Below are 19,541 nucleotides of genomic sequence, written 5' to 3'. Positions count from 1 at the left end.
GCCAGCCAGGTGCCCCTAGCATTTCAGTATTTTTTAAACAAGGTGGAATACATGTGTCCTCCTTTGATCTGGGATATTGTCCCAGGGAGAAAGGTTGAGCCTAATGCTGGCAAGAGTCTGGAAGTTCAAAGAGAGACCAACCATGCCTCCAGGAGAGTCATTTTTATTTTTAGAAGGTGTTGGTGACTTCAGCTTTTCATATTTGCTGCCCACAGCCACTCGGGACTCCCCCCAAATGCAAAAACTTCCTTGTTCTGTTCTGTCTCTTCCCCTATTAATTTAGCTCTCAACCCTCTACCGCTCTACTTAGAGACCAAGTGCCCCAGCTCAAGTTCAGGCCCTGTCTGAACGCTGCAGGATAAAAGATTCTTTTTCCTCTTTTGATTACCCCCTCCCCGCTTTTTGTCAGCAGCCTGAAGGATTAGAATGGAATTGGTACCAACTGGGCAGAGTCCAGAATGCTCCCCTTTTTAATTAAGTGCAGACTTGAGTGATGAGGGGCCGCAGCGCCTGTGGGGCAGGGCTCTACCAAGCAAAGGCAACTTCTCTCTTTAAAGACTAAACACCGTTTATTTCACTTAGTCTCTCCTCAGTTCTCTGAGTGTCTATATCTGCTCTTGTCATCACGAATAATGGGCAACTGGGGGGATGCCCCGACTTGCTAAGGCTGTGGCAGGGAATGCCACGGCTGGCAGAAGCCTGGGCCCTTGACTCATTCTGGACTGTTTTGGGGGGAAGAGGGGTGGCTGTAGGGATTCCCAGTTTTATTTCTGAGTGTTTTTGTTTTTCACAACAGAAACTCCTCTGTCACCGTCCCCCCCCCAACCCCTGACCGCTCCTGAGGCATCGTGGGGGCTCCCCTGTGACTCAGGGAGCCCCCGCTGTAGATTTAGTTCTCCTGTTGATTCTCATCCATCCCGCTGGTGACCCCAGCCCAGAGTTACCTGGTAATTTACAACCACATTTGTTAATTTACGGGCTGGGACGGCGGAGCCCAGAGCCAGGAGCCCAGAGCCCAGGAAATGACACTTCCCCTCTTGGGGAAGCTCTGCTTCCTTCTCTCTCCGTGGGGACCAACTGCCTGGGTGGAGAAAGTGTGTGCAGGGAGGAAGGACCAGGAGGGGGACGCATGCCGAGAGGACATAGTACCTAATCAGAGGGGACCAGGCATTCTGGATCCCAATTCGAGTTTCCAAAATACGGCGTTTGCACACATACTTTACACTTTCTCCTAAGCATTTTCAGATATGTTCTTTTACATTTGCCTAGCACTCCTTGAAATTGGGGTTTTTAGTTCCATTTTATAGTTGAGCGCTGTAAAGTTCAGGGAGCAATTCGCCTTATGTCACCGGGTGGGGGGGTGGGGGGGTGGGGACCAAACTCCTAGCTCCTGAGTCCCATCCAAGCTCCACCCAGTTTCAGGGTTAGCTATGGCCTCTGAGGGGAGAGAGGAGACAAAAGCAAGTTGTTTTTAGCAGCCGATTCCTAGTCCTCCGTACCCTGACCCCACCTGACCCTCCCCTCCCTGACATTTCCTTTTTATGTCCCCCCCCCACCCCGCTCCCCGCCGCACCCCGCCACAAGTCCCACTTTCCTGATAAGAAATATCTGTTAGGGTCTTGTTAATTGTGGATCTTCTTAGGGGGTGGTTCGGCATTTTCTTAAATTGTGCATCAGACATGAATGTCTCCCATGAAGGGAAAACTGATGGGGGTAGGGTAGCATTTTGCTTCCTAGAAATTAGAATGTAAAGTATATTTAATTAAAATGATAAATCTGATTTTCAGTTTTGCTTTTACTACTGCTTAAAACTAATCTATTTTATGCACGTTTGCAGAAGGTTGCAGCCATCAAATCAGAGAATATTAGAGCTGTGAGGCACCTGGAGATCTTTCTGGGCCAAACCCTTCATTTTATAGACAAACCAAGTCTCAGATTGGTGAAGGGTCCCCTGAAGTTCCAGTGATGTGCCCGGGGCTGGTTCTCCGTGGCTCCACCTTCTTCCCCTATTTTGACTTCCCGGTGTATCTCAAGGGCTGGAATCACGGGCTGGGCTCCTCTCTCTTTAAATGTCTCCCCCTTTCCCCCACCCACCCTCAATGCAAACTCATGCTGGGAGGGGCTTGGCCTCCGGAGCCCCTTTCCCCACCTCCCTAGTTGGTACCAGATCTCTTCTCTGCCCAGTTTCCTCCCTCGCGCTTTCCTGACTTCCCAGGCTGGATCCTTTTTCCGCATGAATCCCATTTGGTGAGATTTTAAATTATATTTGGTTCTCTGTATTTGTCTCTCTGCATTGCTATGAGGCAGTAACCAGACCTTTGATTTTTGGTCCCAGGTAGGTCGGCAGAATTGAAAACAGAAGTTAACGAATTCACATTTTATGTTGTTTTTGCTTAAACCGAGGTTGTAAACGTTGTAAAGCGCTTATTTATTTATTTATTTGAGTAGGTAAGACATCCACATGGTACAAAATTCCAAAATCATATAATATTCTCTGGTGAGATTTTATAATGTCTCCCCTAGCAACCCATTTGGCCTTCCTAGAGACAGCCAAGATGTTCAATTTCTTGTGTGCTCTTGGTGACATAGACCCTGCATATCTATATACAGCAAATACAGACCTCACACACAGACGGTATCTCTCCTTTGTTTACACACATGGTGTGGAACTGTGAGCACTGAGGCCTGAATCTATCATGAGCCAAAGAAACTTCATCCCGACAGAGCCTGGCACAACCAGAGAACAAGTAGTTCAAGAAGCAATTCATGCAGCTGGAGGCTGTTCTTTGTATTGTTAAGATGGTCATGCCTATTGTCCCACCTGCCATGCAATTAAAAGACAAACAATAGAAACCATAGAATAACTTAGAGGAAGTCCAGAAAGGTTTGATTTTTATCCTGACTACCAATACCAAAGTATGTATGTGTGTATGTATGTATGTATTTTTAAGATTTTTATCTATTTATTTGCCAGAGAGAGAGGGAGAGAGAGAGAGAGGCAGAGTTGGAGAAGCAGGCTCCCCGCTGAGCAGGGAGCCCGATGCGGGACTCCATCCCAGGACCCTGGGATCATGACCTGAGCCGAACGTAGATGCTTGACCGAATGAGCCACCCAGGCATCCCTATTTATTTATTTTTTAAAGATTTATTTATTTATGAGAGAGGGAGAGAGAGAGCAAAAGAGAGAAAGAGCATGTGTGCAGGTGCGTGCCAGTGAGGGGGAGGGGCAGAGGGAGAGGGAGAGGGAGAGAGAGACCCTCAAGCAGACTCCCAGAGGAGCACCGAGCCTGATGCAGGTCTCCATCTCAGGACCCTGGGATCCGGACCCCAGCTGAAACCAAGAGTTGGCCGCCCAACCGACTGAGCCATCCAGGTGCCCCTATACCTAAGTATTTAAAAGAAAAAAAAAAAGGTGCTTCTGCTTTGCTAGAGCCCTAGGCTCTGGCGTTAGTGGCACATGGGTTTTGAGATAGACAGGCCTGGATCCAAACCCTGGTTGTGCCTCTGATTAGCTTTGTGATCTGGGTGAGTCAAGCAATCTCTTTGAACATCAGTTTCTTCATCTGTACCGTGGGGATAATAAGATCCCCCTTGGCTCTTGATTTCAGTGACCTCATAGGAGCGAGAGGACTAGAGATAATGTGTAGTTAATGCCAAGTTAATAGGAACAAGCCATTTTCTGGTCTCTCTCTGTATGTCTGGGCAACATATAGGCATGTGCGAGGTCCCCGTGACTGTCCCCTTTTCCTGGTACACCCTCACTTCGCTGCCTCCTCCACTTCAGGCTCCCAGTGTACGGGCTGATGTTTGGACAGGCAGCACGGCCTGTGGGCAGTGGTGGGCTAGCTTCAGGGTCAAGGGCACCCATGGTGGGAGGGGCTGAGTCCCAGTCACCTGAGAACTCGTCTCAGAGAGATCAGTCAGCCCTGGCGGCCAGGGTGAGAAGGAGAAAGCAAGAGGGGTAGGGGTGGGGGGAGAGGGCTCTTTTCAGCTCATCCTGACTATTCTTCCCACTTCTCCGCATGCTGCTTGGGCATGCATCAGTAGCTGTTCAGCCGTGGTTCTGGTTTGCCGGCTCTGAGGGAGTGACCTGTCCCATTCCCTGGGTGTTGGTGGCCAGGGTCATTTGGCTTCTAGGGGAGTTGGCTTTGAGGCCCCCAGAGCCCAGTCTGCTGTGGCTATTGGGATGTCTAAGGGACTTCACCTTTTTTGGCAGAGAAGTGGGGGGCCCAGTTAAGAGGCAGGAGGTGGCTGTCAGAGACAGGAGGATTGTGGGTCCCCGTGTGTGTGTGGTGTGTGTGTGTGTGTGTGTGTGTACACACACACAGATAATAGTCGCTGCTTCCCTTCTCATTTTCAAGAAGTCAGAAGGCTGCAGTAATTCTTCCAGAATGAGGAGTCTCCTCTGAGACTCTTAGGTTGTGCCCAAGACAGCTGGTGCGTTTCCTGGGAAGTGCCTTTCTGGGGCCTGGGGAGCTGGAGGAAATAGAGGGAACAACACAACCTAGTTGGTTCAATTTCCATCAAATCTTTGTCATCCTTGGGGCGCCTGGGTGGCTCAGTTGGTTGAGTGTCCGACTCTTGATTTCAGCTCAGGTCATGATCTTGGGGTCCCTGTTCAGCAGGGAGTCTGAGGATTCTCTCCCTCTCCCTCTGACCCTCCCCCCCCACTTGTGTGGGTGTGCTCTCTCTCTTTCTCTCTCTCTAAAATAAATAAATAAATCTTAGGGAAAACGTCTGGGGCACATGGGTGGCACAGTTAGTTAAGCATCAAACTCTTGGTTTTAGGTCAGCTCGTGATCTCAGGGTTGTGAGATCAAGCCTCGCGTCCAGCTCCACTGAAGTCTGCTTGGGATTCCCTCTCCCGCACCCTCTGCCCCTCTCCACCACTCTCTCTCTCTCTAATAAATAAAATCTTAAAAAAAGACTTTGTCCTCCTCTTTCCCAACCCCAACCTCAATTCAATCTCGACAAACATTTACTAAAATATACTTTGTGCAAAAAACATGTTCTTGGGAGCCAGAGGCTCAGAAATGAGTTAGGTCCCTACCCCTGCCCTGAGAAGCCCACCATCCGGTGATGGCATTATGGGTATGAGGCCAGGGAAATAGCTAACAGGTCACAATGTTTTTGTGCAAAAGCCAGAGAGCACCCTTTGTGTGGAGGAAGGAAGACTAGGGGTGACCAATTCTTTCCTAGAGTTCCTGTTCCCACAAGTTCATCTCCAATGTCATTTCCTCCATGAAGTCTTTCTTGGTACATTTCTTCCCCCAGGAAGCTGGTTACTCTCCTCCAACTTCGCCAAGCACATTGCCAGAACTTATCCACTGGACAAGGTAAGGTCTCTCTCATGACGCTGACCTTCCTCCACCTTGTATTAGACTCCTCCTTGGACTTGTCTTGGACACCCCTATTGGGTTCAAAGCTCCTTGAGGGCAGTCTGGGGGCCCCACTCCTTTTCTGTACCCCCTTGTGATGCCCAGTCCAGCCCCTGGAAGAGTGAGGACTTTGCAAACAGCCTGCTGAAGCTGAATTGAAGATGAGTTTGTGGAACTGAGTTTGTGGCCAGGGAATGCTCGCGGGGGAGATGCGGAAGGACTGGAATCTCCGAGGCAAGGCTTAGGAAATTGTAGCCGGTGGGCCAAGTCGGGCCCAGTGCTTATTTTTGTAGGGCCTGCAAGCTACAAAGGGTTCTTACCTTTTTCAATGATTGGAGAAGATCAAAAGAAAAACAACATTAAGGACATATGAAAAATATAAGAAATTCAACTTTTAGTGTCTATAATTAGTTTTACTGGGACGCAGTCATGCTTACTGGTTTCCATATTGCCCAGTTGCTTTTGTGCTACAACAGGGGAGCTGTGCAGCTGCAGGAAAGATGGTATGTAAGACTCTCAAAGTCTACATTATTTACTCTCTGTCCCTTGACAGAAAAAGTTCACCGAGCCTTCCTCTAAAGTGTAGAGGACCTAATTCAGAGAGTAGGAGTTGGGCATTGAAGGTTGGGCAGTCCAAGGGCAGGGGGCCAAGTATCTCTGGGCAAGTCAGGGGCAAAGGCAGCCCATGAGCCATCTTCCCAGCAGGAACCCTCCCAGGGGGCCGAGAAGAACCTTTGCAGGTGTATCTTCCCCAGGTCAGGAGAGCTGAGCTGAGCGGGAGTCGGGTGGGGTGGGGTGGAAATTTAGGTGACAAACGGGCGGGGGCTTTGGCTCCAGTTCCAAGCCTCTTCCCAGAGCCCTCCGGAGTATGGAGGAATGGGGAACCCAAGCGAGGGGAAGAAAGGGCTCCAAATAACACCATGCTCTTACTTTCCTGAAGCCTGACTTACGGATGAGATGGAGAAGCAAATTTTAGAATCCTCAGGGAAGAGCCTGGCCCGTCACCACAAGCCCCATCCTGAGGCCACAGGATAAGAAGTGACAGCTTCTCCCAGAGCAGAGCTCAGCCCCCGTGTCACTGGGGTCTGCCCCGGCCTGCCCTCCGCTGCCTACAAAGAAGGGGTTCGAGCTGGGTGCTTGGTGCTCCCCACCTCATTCCTGCACCCACATGGGAGAGGCCAGGCAGCCGGAGACACTTGAGAAACTTGCCTTAAAGAACAGCCAAGAGTCAGAGAGATGAGCAGAAGACCGTGTGCCTGAGTGGCTCTTCCTCAGGACTAAGTGGGGAACTGGTCACTGTTGGGGTCCACCCCAGGAGACCATCGTGAACAGCACTGGCAGCGACTCTTTTGAAAGCTCACACCTGTAGTGTCAGCCTTGTCCTTCCTCACTGGTTCATTCAACACATATTCATGGAGTTCCTTCTGTGGGTTGAGTTTACCCTCCAGCTGGGAAGATTGACATTCTCTGCCATGGGGGAGAATGTTCTAAGTCAAATAGCAATAGCTCACATTTATTGAGAGCTTACTAGGCGCCAGACATTATTCTAAGCCTGTCGAGAATAATGTAATCCTCTCGAAAACTCTGGGTTGGGGCGGGGGGGGGGGGAGAGAAGAGTCTATCATTACCCCCTTAGTATAGCAGGGAACACGTAGGCTCAGAGAGGAGAGGGAATTTGCCCAGCTGGGAAGGGGCAAAGCCAGCCTATTAACCCAGCCTTGTCTGATTTCAGAAGCCAATAAATATTAGCGAAGGAAGGAAGGAAGCAGTGAGTGGGTGCTGGGGGGAGGGGTTTGTCCATGGAGATAGAAAACAGACCTCTACCTGCCAGAGGCTTCCTGTCTAGTCGAGGAGGTGGGGGGGGAGGGGCAGCGTGATGTTATAATAATAACATTTTTCATAACTCAAGTTTGAGGCACCAAAGGCAACCCAGCCTAGTGGAAGTCAACATGAAGTGGGGGGGAGCCGCTCTCAGAGGGGACATCCCCAGTTCTAGCCTGGAGAGGTTCAGAGCCCCCTGCTCTGCTCACCAGTGGCTTCTCTCAGAGGTCCTTCCACGCTGGGCCCCTCACACCCGTACTTCAGGGTGTCAGGCCCTCATTTGGTCTCTGCTGCTCTAGCCGAGGATGGAGTAAATTTATTTCTTCATTTTTTAAAAAGATTTTATTTATTCATTTGAGACAGAGAGATACAGAGAGAGAGAGAGAGAGAGCGCATGAGCAGGGGGAGAGGCAGAGGGAGAGGGAGAAGCAGGCTCCCCGCCGAGCCGGGAGCCAGACGTGGGGCTCGATCCCAGGACCCCGGGACCGTGACCTGAGCCGAAAGCAGACGCTTAACCGACTGAGCCGCCCAGGCGCTCCGGTGGAGTGACTTTAGAGCCACACGGATCTGTGTGTCTGTCCTCCCCGGGGGGGAAGGAGGGGCCTTGAGTCTTTGGGTCCCCCTGTTCCTTCTCTAGGAGCTGCAGAGTGTTCCTTCTCTGCTCAGACAGTGCTGGGGAAGCAAGTTGTGCCTTTTGTCCTAATCCAATTCCGGCAAACGCACATGATGGGGAAGCATGGCAGCCTGGAGCCACACTATGGTGCCTGGCCACATAGGTGCCCCCGGTAGGAGGGTGTCTGTCCATGTCCTCCAAGTCCTCTACCTTCCCACAGCCGGGGTAATGGTGGTGACTCTGTATCCCACCCCTCTTCTCCGGTCCCCTCCGGATCTCAAACTCTGGAGACCCCGAGACATTTAGCTCTGACCCCACCCTACCCAGTCTCCCAGGGCAGGCAGCTGCCACAGGGAAGGAGCTGCCATCAGAATAATCTCTGTGCGGCTTTATGTGGCTGAATCTCACCCATCTCTCTACAGTATCACCGCAACCTGGGCTTTCAGAGAGGGTAAGTGACTTGCCCAAGGTCACACAGCCAGGCATGATAGTTGGAGCCCGAAGCTCTCTGATTCTGTCTAGTGCTCTTTCCCTTGTGTGAATGGACTCAACAGACTGAGAACAGGAGACACACAGCCTGTCCCAGGCACCCCCATCCTGAGGAGCAGGGCGAGGAGGCAGAGTCCCTATTGAGGACTCAGTTGGTTTCAGATAATAGAGATCATAACCAGAGCCGGAGAAAGGAAAGTGAACAGGAGAGGGATGGCTGGTGGAAAAGCTCTGGATTCTCCAAATCTGGAGGCAGGGCATCCTGGACAATGGTTCACGCCTGTGACTCCTAGTTCAGGATGCCCTCTGCTGCCTGCTTTATGGAGTGGAGGGGAGTGGGGACATGGTGTTCATTTGTGTGGAACCCTGGAGGCCCTGCCCTCCAGAGGAAATACCAGGCTGATGGAAACAGTGACAAGATGCTACATTTGGGGTCCCAAACTTGGACGCACAGCAGCATTTTTGGGGTTAGAGGGGGGAGTGGGGAGGAGGTAATTAATTAGCTATTTTACCCGTTTTATGTATTTATGAAGCAGCTACTACATGAGAGCTGGTGTGCCAGGGGATGGGAACGCATAGACCCCGACAGCCAAAAATACAGCGAATCTTTCTTTCAGGGCTCGCCTTGTGCCAGGCTAAACATTTTATGGCTGCTACTCCCTTGTTCCACACCAGACATGGCGGGGGGGGGGGGGCGCTCAGAGAAGTGAGTTTCCTGAAGTCACAAAGCTAGTTAAGTAGCTAGGGAGACAGCTGAGTAAGCTCATGTCAACACTGCAGCAGACCAGGTTTTCTTCCTGGAGAGGTGTGCTCCAAGTGTCCTGGCAGGTTTCGGGAAGTGGGGAGGCAGCATTTGAACCGGGCCTTGTGAAATTTCATCTGTAGGGGAGGGGAAATGTTTCCAGGTCGAAGAAACAGCATTTACAAAGTTGCAGCAGCACAAAAGGAAATTTGGGTCCCAGGGTAATGGAGTGGGGGCATTCACGATAGGGCTGGGGAGTCGAATGTTCCGGAGACCTTGTTAAGGACCTCGTATCCAACAGACAATGTGGAGTCACGGGGCAGTGGGCGTGTGGAGGTGTGGGGGGTGCTAAGGTGATTCTGAGGATCAGAGGGACGGTGGGAGAGCAGGGCCTCGGAACCTTCAAGAGTAGCTCATCCCTAATCTTGTCCTCTGAGGCCTCTACCCGCCCCCCCCATCTTGCTCCATTAGCAGTGATGTCATCATTCAGCTCACACGGTGGAGGCATGACCACGTGTCAGAGGAAAGCGCAGACTTTGGAGGCTGATTCTTCTTTTTTTTTATTTTTTAAATTTTTTTTAAAGATTTATTTATTTGAGAGAGCGAGAATGAGAGAGAGAGAGAGTACATGAGAGGGGGGAGGGTCAGAGGGAGAAGCAGGCTCCCCGCCGAGCAGGGAGCCCGATGCGGGACTCGATCCTGGGACTCCAGGATCATGACCTGAGCCGAAGGCAGTCGCCCAACCAACTGAGCCACCCAGGCGCCCCAGGCGCCCCGGAGGCTGATTCTTCTTGCTCTACCACCAGCGAGCTATGAGGACCTGAGCAGATGAATGTATCTTTGCCTCAGTTTCCTCATCTGTCAAAGAGTGGTTAATAATAGTACTGACTTCAGAGCGCTGGGTGTGAAGACAAAATGCAATGACCTGGGGGAACACAGTGTCACGCTGTTAGGAAGCGTTCAGTAAATGCTAGTTCTTTTTAGCAGATGTCGCCTCCCCACCCTGCCCTGGTCCAGTCAGCTCCTCTCCTCGGGGTCCTGACTGTCAGGAATGTGTCCGGTCTGATCTAAATCCCTCCTGTTGGAGATGGATTCCAGCTTCCCTGACAGCCCTTCAGAACCACACCATTCTGTGTTCAGCGCTCCCTTACCTCATCCCGCCCCTCTAATCTCAGCTCTTTCCCTCTCCCCTCCCCTGTGATTATCACAAACCCCCTGGAGCTAGCTAGCAGGCAGGCTTGGCTGGGCCCCATGCCCCTTTGAAGTCCCAAGCCAGGTTCCCAGTCCCACACACTGACTTCTGAGAAAGCTGCTTCCCATCAAATCCTGCCGCCAAAAAGACTCCCCTCTTAGGTATTCCTGCCAACTCCGTTTTATAATCTCAGTGCTGGGGAGGGAGGAGAGTACAGGCACTTTGTGCGCAGGAAGGAAGCAATTAAATTATTAGCACTTTGAGAAATTAAACGACATAACTTATGGCGGAATAAGTTTAGCAAAAAAAAAAAAAAACCCTTGTAATGTGAGAAAACAATTAAAAAGAATTATATAAGGTTGGGCTCTCTCCTTTATTGCAATAGAGTTAACAGTTCATTGATTCTCGTCTTGTTATAATGCAGGAGGATGGCGCGGGCTGCCACGGAGGCAGCGACATTCAGGAAGGAAGGTGCTTAACTGGGTCCTGCAAGAGGACACAGAGGGGCTGAAAGGTTTTCTAGGAGGGAAGGGGGAGGGGAGGATGGGGTCAGGGGAAGACCAGCAGAGCAAGGTCTTCCTTCTCCCACCTCCTGCTTTGGTAGAACCTGTGCGTTTCAGCCTGCCCAGGCCCTGTGCCTCAGCAATTCCGCTCCTAGCTCTTCATCCCAGTGAAGTGTACACACAGCTCCGTAAGGGGAGATGGATGAGCATGGCCGTTGAGGCATCCCATGTGTCCCTCGCTGGCCGAGTGGAAAGGTAAAATGGGGTTCATGTGTCATGGAGCAGCAGTGAGAAGCAACAGACTGGACGTACACAGAGCAACGCGGCTAGATCTGAAAAACTTAGTGCTACACAGCAGTTAAAAAGAGCAATCTACTGCTACCCATACCACATGTAGGAATCTCCCAGACAAACTGAGCAAAAGAAGCAGGACATGAAAGAGGACCCACTGCAGGATTCCGTGTAGAGGAAGTTCAAGGAGGGAGGCCTGGGTGGCTCAGTCTGTTAAGCATCTGCCTTCGGCTCAGGTCATGATCCCAGGGTCCTGGGATCGAGCCTTGCATCGGGCTCCTTGCTCAGCGGGGAGCCTGCTTCTCCCTCTGCCTGCAGCTCTCCCTGCTTGTGCTCTCTCTCTCTCTCTCTCTCTGATAAATAAATAAAATCTTTTATTAAAAAAAAGATGAAGTTCAAGAACAAGCTAAACTAATGAGTGGGAACCGAAGTTGGAAGAGTGGTTATCTCTGGCAGCAGATGGGGGAAGGGAATAGTTTATGGACTGGGAAGGGGTCCAAGGGAGCCTTTTAGGGTGCTGGAAATATGTCTTATTTTGATGTAGACGGTGATGACACGGGTATATCCATGGATAAAAAATTGCGTTTTATACTTAAGACCAGTGCACATGACACATTCTACTGTATGCATGTTATACCTCAGTAGGCGAGTAGAGGGAAAAAATGTTGCCAAGGGAAAAAGAGAACAAGAAAAAATGACACAATACCCTTTAAGTAAATAAAAAACCACATGCATATAAAATAACACCACCCATTCTGTAAGATCTCGGCAAACAGACAGTAGACACTATCATACAGACTTGGGCTACGGGGATAAAAGAGAATGAAAGAATGAATGAATGGGGCCAAGAGCATGGCCCTGCAAAGACTAATTATGATAACGGGCCATGAACAGAGTATGGTTAACTCAAATCAGAAGGTCTTTGGGCTGGATGTGGTATGTGTAGCGTGTTGGGGCATTTTCATCTGAGAGGTGTGTGTGGAATCCGTCACTGATGACTGCCAGGAGGTTAGGGAGGCACCTCTCCCATGTTTCTATCCTTCTCGGCTGTTTGCCAAGCAATGCCATCACGCCCACTGCCTTAGAGGGCCTCACATATGGCAGGCAGCTCCCCAGAGTGGGTGGATCGGAGCCAGGTGCCCACACTTAGCTCAGACCTCCTACTCCCAGCTGGGGACCCCACCCCCACCCCCGGTAGTTGCCTTAACCTCTCTGGATCTCAGCTTCCTTATCTGTTACATGGGGACGATCAAAAAGAGTGCCCAAGGTGAGGGTGGTTTGGAGTAGGGGTCAGCAAACTTTGAGTGTAGAGAGCCAGGGAGTAAATATTTTCAGCTCTGTGGGCCGTAACGCCTTCGTTACAGCTGCTCTGGAAACAATCATAGACGTCAATGAATGTGCAAAGCTGTGTTCCTATAAAACTTTATTTCTGGACACTGAAGTTTGAATATCATAGTTTTCCTGTGTCACAAAATATCATCCTTTTGATTTTTTTTCAAACCATTTAAAAATGTGAGAATGGTTCTTAGCTTGCAGGCTGTTTACCAATAGGTGAGGGACCAGATGTGGCCCACGGGCCACAGTTTGCTGGCCCCTGGTCTAGAAGATTAAGTAGATTGGAGCTTTGCTTGGCACACAGCAAGTGCTCACGAAAGTGTAATATTATTATTCTCACCCCCCACTATGCAGGTGAGAAGGCAGAGGTGCAGAGAGACAAAAAGACTTCCCCAGGGTCACCAGAGTTAGGGGCAGGGCTGGGACTCTGACCCAGATCTCCCGAGTCTGCATTCAGTGTGGTGGTTTCAGCCCACTTTGAAAAATGTTGAAGGAGGGATAGGTCTGGTTGTACCTCATGTCCTTTGTTCTAGGGCCCATGCCTTACAGCAAGTCTGACTTTACTCTCAGCAGCTAGTTTCGCCTGATGGATCAGAGAACCCCTTGCATCAGTGGATTGCATTTTTACTCTTCAAAGCCTTTCCTTATTCTTTGTCTAAATGGTTTGACAAATGCTACTCTGTATACTTGTTTCCTAGTCTTCTTTTGTCCTATGGTGTCAGTGTTATGAATTTCTTTTTTTTTTAATTTTTAAATTTTTATTTAAACTTTATTTATTTATTTAAAGTAGGCTCTACGCTCAACATGGGGCTTGAACTCACGACCCTGAGATTGAGAGTCAGACACTCTACCAACTGAACCAGCCAGGGGCGCCCTGAATCTCTCAAAGTGAATGTCATTATGGGGTGTCAAAGTGAACTGATGCATTTATATAAAATTCAAAACCAGGAAAAAAAAAAAGTACAAAACCAGGCAAAGCTAATCTAAGCTGTTAGGAGCCAGGAGAGTGGTTACCCCAGGAAGGAGTCATGTGGGGGCCTCTGGGATCAGGAAATGTTCTGCCACTTTTTTTTTTAAGATTTTATTTGGGGCGCCTGGGTGGCTCAGTCTTTAAGCGTCTGCCTTCGGCTCAGGTCATGATCTCCAGGGTCCCAGGATCGAGCCCCGCATCGGGCTCCCTGCTCCATGGGAAGCCTGCTTCTCCCTCTCCCATCCCCCCTGCTTGTGTTCCCTCTCTCTCGCTGTGTCTCTCTCTCTGTCAAATAAATAAATAAAATATTTTTAAAAAATTAAAAAAAGGAAAAAACAATCGTTAAGATTTTATTTATTTGAGAGAGAGAGAGAGCTCAAGAGAACATGGGCAGGGGGGAGGGGCAGAGGGAGAGGGAGAAGCAGACTCCCCGTGAGCAGGGAGCCCGACACATGGCCCAACATAGGGCTCAGTCCCAGGACCCTGGGATCATGACCTGAGCCGAAGGCAGACGCTTAACGACTGAGCCACTCAGGCGCCCCTGTTCTGCCTCTTGATCCAAGAATGGTCTTTGGGAAAAGGTATCGAACCTACACTTACGATCTGGGCACGTTTCTGTGTAACTGTTCTACTCCAATACACTGTACATAAAATAGCTCCAAAGGCATCTTGGGACAAACAGTGAGCTTTTGGTGAGTCTAGCTGTGGGAACAGGGAGGCAATGCTGACATCCCCCAAGCCCTGTCGCTCTGCTGGGCAGCAAAGGACACGACTGGCGAGCCTGGAAGTTCACTATATGTGTGAGCATGTATGGCTGTGTGCACGTGTGAGTGGGTGTGATTGTGCTTGTGAGCGTATGTATGAGGATCTGTGTGGTGTGGGGTGTGTGTGTATGTGCAAGGGGTTGTGTTGTTTGTGAGTGCATGAGTGTGAGGTGTGTATGTGTGTGAGATGTGTGTGTGTGTGTGTGTGCGAGCCCATGTGTGGTGTGAGATGTGGGTGTGTCCAAGTGTTCGTGATTGTGTATGAGCAAGTGTGTATGTGTGAGTATGTGTCGTACGTGTGTGTGTGAGTGTGTGTACCTGTGCATGGGTATGATTGTGGGTATGTGTGGACGATAGATGTGTGAGAGGTGTGTATGTGTGTAAGTAAGTGAGTGTGATTTCGAGTGTCAGTGTGTAAGACGTCTGTGTGTGAGTGAGTGTGTGAGCACCACCTGAAACAGGGCCCGAAAGTTTTTCTCTCTCTTTGGAGTGTGGATGTGGGACTTAGCAGGGTACGCAGAGGTGCCGGAACGCATCTCTCTGGCGCCTGGCAGACACCCACTACTCCTGCTCTGGGCACAGCCTTTATGTGTGTTTGTAACATGTGCCCCTTGATTGCTGCAGATTTATGCAGACAAAAATGGGTTCTGGTAACCAGCTGACCCGTTTAGCCGTTGCTCATTTGGGTGGATCTCAGGCTCTCTATTTGTTTCTGCAGGGTTTGCTGGAATTCTTTCTGAGATGTGCCAAGCTTCCTGCCTAGGAGCCGAAATTTAATTAATTTACTAAATTCAGATGATTTAATTCTCATGCACAGAGAGCAAAACCCAGATTCTGCATTACAGGGGTCTGAAGGAGAGAGAGGGAGAGAGTGGGGTGAAGAAGGTTGAACACGGTAATTCTAGCTAAAGCTGGAGGAGAACTTCTCTCCATCGGAAGGAGTTTCACACATGGACAAAGGGAAAAGGGCCTGTCTTCGGGGTCTTTCTGTGAAAAAGAGCTCATTTTGTCGGCCAGATTTGAGGAAGAATATTCCTCTCCTTCCATCCAATGTCCCTGTCTGGGTCCCCCTGCACCAGTGCCCCCCACCTCAGCCTTTAGTAGCAGTCCCCGCCCGCCGTCATCCACCCCTGCCTACCTCTCTCCCTCCTCTGAGCTTGACTGTTCTAGTTCCAAGAGCACACCATGCCCCTGCATGTTCCTCTCTACTGCCTGGGACATCCTCCTCCCCCTCGGCCCACTCGGAGAACGCTGATTTGTCCTGAGCTCCGCTCCGACGTCGTGTTTGATCAGACGCTTTCCTGTCTCCTCTCCCTTGCAAATATCTTGACTGTGGGACTCCCCACATACAGCTGTAATTCTTTGCACATGTGTTTTTCTCCCACATTCCACCATGGGTTTCTCCTGGGTAGAGACCTATGCCTGTTCAACTCTGAATCACCGGATCCCAGCGCAATGCTTGCCACAAAGAAAATGCTGGACGAACAGAAGCTTCCTGAATGACTGAATGAGTACACAAGTAGGGGAAGGGACAGGAGTAACTCCAGAGGACTCAGACGCAGACACACTGTCCCTCACCCACCTGCCCCTCATGTGCGCAGGCCATCACACAAATATTTACCCACGCCAATGCGTGCTCTCCCCACCTAACTCATGGCTGTGGAACTGGGTCCTATCGATTGATTCTTGTTCTGCACATCTTGGCCCTTTGCTTTCAGAAAGGCTTTGGGTAGCATTGGCTGTCCTTCCAGACAAGGTCTTATCTGATTCTAGAACAGGACAAGCTAAGAGTGAAAGACAGCATTGGAGGGGCATTTTAATTGGGACTGAGACCGAGTCAGGGGACTTGGTGCTTTGGGGTCTTGGCCGGAGATGGGCTGCTCTGAATGTGGTCACGGGCTGGGGTGGGAAGGCCTACGGAGGGGAAAAGTTTAGGCCAGTGACCCAGAAAGGAGAAAGATCAAAGGCTGCCTGGACAGATGCCATCTCGACACGAATGAGTGTTCCCACAGCTGAGTGGCTAGTCCTCTGCACTCAAGTACTTGCTTACCACATAAGCTCTCACGAGAACACATCCTAGGACCTGGCACAGAACATGAAGGAATGGAAGAATGAATGAACGAAAGTCTTCATTGTATGAATTTGGCATGATCTTATATCCCTGGGACTCATTTTTCTTCACCCGTAAGTCGAGGGGTTTGAACCGGATGCCTACTGGAGCCTTTCCAGTCCTGCTTCTTTCTGCCTCACCCCCTACTTTGTCTATTAGTGACACACGCACTGCACATACATAAATAATCTTATACTTACATTAAATATTAACTTTGCCTTGTACCTCTCGGTATCTCCTGGGGCTCTTAGCACAGGAGGATGGAGACTCTGGAGTCAGACAACTGAAGCCTTAGTTCTGAGTTTGCCACTAGTGAATTGTGTAATTTAGGGCAGGTTTCTTTGGCCTCTGGTGCTTTATCCCTGAAGTAGGGATAATAATCATCCTACTTATGGCTCAGATTTGTGAGCAGGAGGTGAGATAATCAATCCAAAAAAGTTTTGCAGCCTGTAAATGTTATGAAGGCATTATTTATGATTATCCCGCATAGTAGGTGTTCAGTAAGTGCTCAGTAAGTGAATGGGCAACTTTCTGGATCGGCTTCTATCTTTATTCAAGCCCTTGCTAACTAATTCCTCTGTGTGTGTGTGTGTGTGTGTGTGTGTGCGTGAATGGTCTTTACCCTCATGCCACAGAGAGCTTGAGACCATGTCATCAGAAATACCCCATCACTGCACAGCCCAGCGCCCAAGTGCTCCAACACTGTCCCTCCCATCAGTCAACAGAACGAGTGGGGGCTGGGAGGGGAAACAAAGGAGCTGTTAGTAGGTAGGAGCAAGTGGGCTCGTCTCTGCGCGAGTCACCACCAATAAAACCTAATCAATGCAACCCCTTTTAAGTTGGTTGGATCAGTGACCCAGAAGATAGCTCCCCTGCAGGAAAGGAAGTGATAGTCAATAAAGTGAGCCGTCAATGGGAAAAATCTATTAAAGTGAGTGAGATATCAGGGGACCTCTGGTGTTAACGGAGACCCTTTGGAACGGAGCCATGGAGGAGAGTGGGTTTTTAACCCTCTGGAGCCTGGAGTCGCCTCTGCCCCAAGTCGGGCAGCAGTAGAGCCTGGGGGCTTCTGCAGCTTGGCCTGGTCCTGGATCTTCCCAAACGGTGTCGAGGAGCCCATGCTGCGCTGAGTTCTTTGTGCTGCTGGCCCTTTGGGGGCCTGTGTTCCCCGCCAGCTGGTCAGCGGGAGGGACCGGTCCAAGGCTCTGTCTGGCGTGCTGCCCTTAGAGAGGATCTCTCTCTGGCCTACAGGGGAAGGAGCTGGGGGTCTCTGCTCCCTGAATTATAACAGCTGCTCCGACCGGGGCGTGGGGAGCCAGAGGGCAGCCCTTCACCCCGACACCGTTACCACCCTGCCAGTTAATCAGAGCTTCGGGCCGGCTGATGCCACCCCACCAATTAGCGGGGCTTCGCTCCTCTGCAGTTTACAAGGCAAAGAAAGCCGCCCCCCAGGAAGTGTTCGGTGATAAGGTAAAGCCTTCCCCTGGCTGGCGCACGGCTCTCGGTGGCTCTTCCAGCTTGAAGAGCTTGTGATCTGTGATCAAGGAGGGCCGGGGAGGAGGGACATGACCGTGGGTTGGCGGGGTTTTGGGGTAAAACTGTGTTGAACCCAGAAAAAGGTGGGAGCACACCGGCAGGAGGGGAAGCTCTCAGAACGGCGTGTGCTTGTTCCGGAGATGCTGAGCAGCCTACCCATGTCCCCATGTCCCCGACGTGTCCACACCGCTAGCGCCAAGCTGCATACACCACGTCTTGTGCCGCTGCTGGGCACGCCTCACGGAGCGTTGTATCCCGCTCAATAGACAGTGACAACATCTCAGATAAAGGACATTTGGATGTGCTGATGTATTGTGCATACAGGTGAAAGTGATAGAGTAAGTTTAAAGGGGGGGGCATGTTTTTTTTTAATTTTTTATTGTTATGTTAATCACCATATATTACATCATTTGTTTTGGTGTAGTGTTCCATGATTCATTGTTTGTTCATAACACCCAGTGCTCCATGCAGAATGTGCCCTCTTTAATACCCATCACCAGGCTAACCCATCCCCCTACCCTCCTCCCCTCTAGAAACCTCAGTTTGTTTTTCAGAGTCCATCATCTCTCCTGGTTCGTCTCCCCCTCTGACTTACTCCCCTTCATTCTTCCTCTCCTGCTATCTTCTTCTTTTTCTTTTTTCTTAAAATATGTTGCGTTATTTGTTTCAGAAGTACAGATCTGTGATTCAACAGCCTTGCACAATTCACAGCGCTCACCGTAGCACATACCCCTACCCAATGTCTATCACCCAGCCACCCCATCCCTCCCACCCCCCGACCACTCCAGCAACCCTCAGTTTGTTCCTGAGATTAAGAATTCCTCATATCAGTGAGGTCATATGATACATGTCTTTCTCTGATTGACTTATTTCACTCAGCATAACACCCTCCAATTCCATCCACGTCGTTGCAAATGGCAAGATCTCATTCCTTTTGATGGCTGCATAATATTCCATTGTGTATATATACCACATCTTCTTTATCCATTCATCTGTTGATGGACATCTTGGCTCTTTCCACAGTTTGGCTATTGCGGACATTGCTGCTATAAACATTGGGGTGCACGTACCCCTTCGGGTCCCTACGTTTGTATCTTTGGGGTAAATACCCAGTAGTGCAATTGCTGGATCGAATGGTAGCTTTAATTTCAACTGTTTGAGGAACCTCCATACTGTTTTCCAGAGGGGCTGCACCAGCTTGCATTCCCACCAACAGTGTAGGAGGGTTCAAAGGGGGGGCATGTTTATGCGGACCTGGAGTGAACTAGACAGGGACGGGCTTAGGGCCAGAAGGTTGCAGGGAGCGAGACCTTGGCCGTATTCTTCCTTTGCCTGGTTAGCTGTGTCCAGTAACAACACGCATCCTTTCTGTTATTATTATTCTTATTGCTATTGTTTCATCTTTGAGTCTTACAGACTTCTTTCAGAAGGGGTAGAGTCCTGGAGCCATCGTGTTTATGGCCTCCTGGTGTTGGTGGGCTTGAGGGGAGAGATTGGCAGCGTCTTGGTCCATTTGGGACATTTCCGGGGCCTGTGGGTGGGTGCTAAAGCCCAGAAGAATCAGATAAGATTAGGGGATGAGACAGTTACAAATATCTCCAGCCTGGGGGTAAAGGTCATTTACCCCGAGCTCTCTGTCCCTCTCTCCTCGTGACACTCACATTGTTTGTGGGGCGTCGGCGGCTCCGGGCGTGGGGGTGGGTACGGGGTGGTTACATTGGTGGCGACTGCGCAAGATGTTCTGTTGGGTTTGAGGAGGTAACTGATAAGCAACTGTGAAAATATAAATTTTGGAGT

Source organism: Eumetopias jubatus, unplaced genomic scaffold (assembly GCF_037043125.1).
Source record: "Eumetopias jubatus isolate StellerSeaLion01/CBP00866 unplaced genomic scaffold, mEumJub1_p1.0 scaffold_10, whole genome shotgun sequence".
NCBI classification, from domain to species: Eukaryota; Metazoa; Chordata; class Mammalia; order Carnivora; family Otariidae; genus Eumetopias; species Eumetopias jubatus.
The sequence above is the reverse complement of the archived record's forward strand: the minus strand, read 5'-3'. Positions refer to the sequence as shown.